The sequence below is a fragment of the Medicago truncatula genome, chromosome 2 (genome assembly GCF_003473485.1).
Source record: "Medicago truncatula cultivar Jemalong A17 chromosome 2, MtrunA17r5.0-ANR, whole genome shotgun sequence".
NCBI lineage: Eukaryota > Viridiplantae > Streptophyta > Magnoliopsida > Fabales > Fabaceae > Medicago > Medicago truncatula.
In genome coordinates this window covers 30267410-30270540 of record NC_053043.1, presented here as the reverse complement: position 1 = coordinate 30270540, position 3131 = coordinate 30267410, and the positions used below count along the sequence as shown (strand labels likewise).

General features: G+C 34.3%; 1 long non-coding RNA gene across 1 annotated transcript; it reads left to right on the top strand.

The window, feature by feature from the left end:
- LOC25486817 (uncharacterized) lies at window positions 1–2889 on the top strand. The gene is made up of 3 exons (XR_003009260.2): window positions 1–501; window positions 2169–2299; window positions 2657–2889. It is a non-coding gene; the product is annotated as an uncharacterized lncRNA (long non-coding RNA).
- Window positions 2890–3131: the final 242 nt, after the last annotated feature.

Genomic DNA, 3131 nt, shown 5'->3' with positions numbered 1-3131 from the left:
CACAAACACGTACCGTACCATTCACACTCACACGCTCATCAATCTCAAAATGGCTTTTTCTTCATCAATCTAAAATCTCACAAACTCCATTGATCTCAAACCTCACAAACTTAAGCTGTATCGATTCCCTCACAAACCTAGAAACTCCATTGATCAATCTCACCTCACAAACCTCATCAAGCTCTGAATCGATTCCCTACTGTATCGATTTTCAAATCGATTTTGTTGTTCGTATTTTGTTCAAATTGATTTAGGGATCTTCAAATCGATTTTGCTCTTAATCGTTCTCAAGCTCACAATCGATTCTGCGTGCAATTTGGACGTGATATTGAAAAGCTATATATTCAAGCTTAAGCTGAAGCGCGCGTGCATTCTGCCGTCAAAACAAACACAACATCAATCTGTATCGATTTTGTTCAAACTGTATCAATCTCAATCGTCGCCTTCATCGACCGTCGGACCGCCGATCTTCGAACTCGCTCTGGATCATTTTCAATCGCTGTGAGTAATTTTCGTTCTCTTTGTTTTAATTTTTGATATGAATGTGGTAATTAGGTATAGTGTTGTTATTCTTGAAATTAGTATACATAGATGTGTTTTTGAACTAGATTTTGGGAAAATTTTGAAATCAGTTCATGTGTATGTGTTTTTGAATTGGATTTTGGTAGAATTTTGGAATCAGTTTATGTGCGTGTGTTTTTAACTGAATTTTGGGAAAAATTTTGAAATCAGATTATTTGTATGTGTTTTTGAACTTGATTTTGGTAGAATTTTGAAATCAGTTTATGTGTATGTGTTTTTGAACTGATTTCAGCACCACGTCTGTGTCAGCATATTTGTTAAAGTAGTGAGAGTTGAAATCCTTGTATTTGAAGGACTTGAAAATTGGTGGATTATGTTCATCAGTGATAGCTTGTGCTGGCTCGACGTTACAATCATCCGAATGAGCTACAAAAAATGCAGCAGTTGTACGAGCATGGCTTGAATTTGTCACAGCCCTATGCTCAACACTTTTACATTGATTTTCCACATATAAACTAACTATTGAAACATATACATTATTCTGCTCAATTAATAAGGAAAACAAAACAGAATTCAATAAACTTTTAGGTCCTATATACTTTTTTTCTCTCCTAGAGCTCGCTCGATTTGGATGAACTTGTTTGTACCTATATACAAAACAGAATTCAAAACAGAATCCAGCAGTTGTACGAGCTTGTTTGTTTGTATTATGAGTGTTTTCCGAACCCTCTCCTAGATTTAATACCTTTTAGTGGATCAAGTACCCCCTTGCAAGCCACATGAATATTTAGACCTGAGCTGCTGGCTGTGGTTCCAAATTTGGAGGCAGAGGAGCAATAGCAGCAGCATTTGAACGTGTAGAACGGAAGAGGTCTAGTCTACGACGTGAGTGTTCACACACTAATTCAATGCAGTTGGTGTGGAAGACTAAAGTAACTACTAAAACGAATGACTTGATAATACACCAATACGAGATCCGGGAGACGATTATCAACAAAAGCGTCTCGCAATTAAAAGAAACTCTTGTAATTTGTCATACCTTAGTGGGGGTAGGGGGGTGTTCTATATTTTGTTACCCTTCACAATTATGATGATTTTAGTACTTGTATTACTGTTCCAATCATTAATGATATGTTGCAGCTCTTCTTTTGTAAAAAAAAAGAAAAAGAAAAAGGGTTTGTATTCTAAAACAACAGTGTTGTATGCATGTACGGCATATATGCCATCTACAGCTACTTGTATATAATAGTTAAAAAGAAGTTATATGGTGCTAGATTGCAATGAATATTTCCTTCATAAATATATGAATCAATTCTCACATAACATTCATGATATATTTCATCTTTTATTTAAAACTTTTGAAGGGTTGTTTATGCACCAAAAAACATGAATGAGTCTATAAAAGGAATCACTCTACAAGCAAATTTGAATATGACATTTCTCTAGTTTATGCACTTGAATTCACTATAATGATAAAAATTTGGATAGGGAAAACATATGATATGAGTGTGTAAATCAAAGTTAAGAGCTAGAATTGGAGTTCAAAACTATATTCATCAATCATTAGTAGCCTGTTACATATGTGAAAATGAGGATTTTTCTATCAGCATCAATCAAATTGATTCCAGAGTTTATTTCTATTGCAGGTTGCTAAGAAGATTTGTATAGAAGTCAAGTCTTCGAAAGATTTTTTGGAACAGCTCTGGTTGTTGTTCTGTGTCTGTCATAGTCTACGAGGATCACGGCAAACCAGCTTTGTTAGATTTAGCACTCAACCGTAAGTGGACTATGACTCTTTTGGATAAATAGATTAAAATCCTAGGTATGATTATGTAGTGCAACTGATTTTGCATGAAGTATTACTGTTGAATTTATTACTAGCTAGCTACGAAACCTCGAGAGATTTTTGGGTTTTATAAGCCTTATTGGCTCATAAATAAGGTGCAGAGCTCACGGCTCGACTCTCTCCTGTTTTATACAATGGATAAGAGTTGGATATCAAATAAATCTATAACTATGTGTGTTTGCACATGCGCACATGCACGGACGTAACGTGCATGTTGAATTTGGCAACTTATTGCATGACAACGTATCCATCTCTCTAACTGTTAATTGTTTTTGGTCTTATTTTAAGGTGCATTGATGGAGAAGAGGAAGATGATCTGGTTTTGGCGGAACATGATGTGAAGAAAAGTATATGATTGTTCTTGATAGGGTAGAACCATATAAAAACTGTGTCTGTCAGTTTCTGCATCTTATAAGTAGTAAAACTCATTTTGTGTAATTTGGTGTTGTCTTTAGTTATATGATTTGTCCACATTGGTGAATAATACCTTGAGAATATATTCTGGTGTTGTTTTTAGTTTATATGATGATTGGTGAATAATACCTTGAGAATATTAATCCACCAATTTTTTTTATGAAATATAACTGTTTTTATAGTTATTAACCAGTTTGTATGATGGAGAAAAATATAATACAGTGCAACAACAATAAATAATATCTCAAAAAATATTTGGGGGTTTCACGTTTTTAAAAAAAAAGGGGGACATTTTATAAAAAAAAAAATTGTGGGATTGATTTTTACCCACGGCCAGAGACGCTGTAGG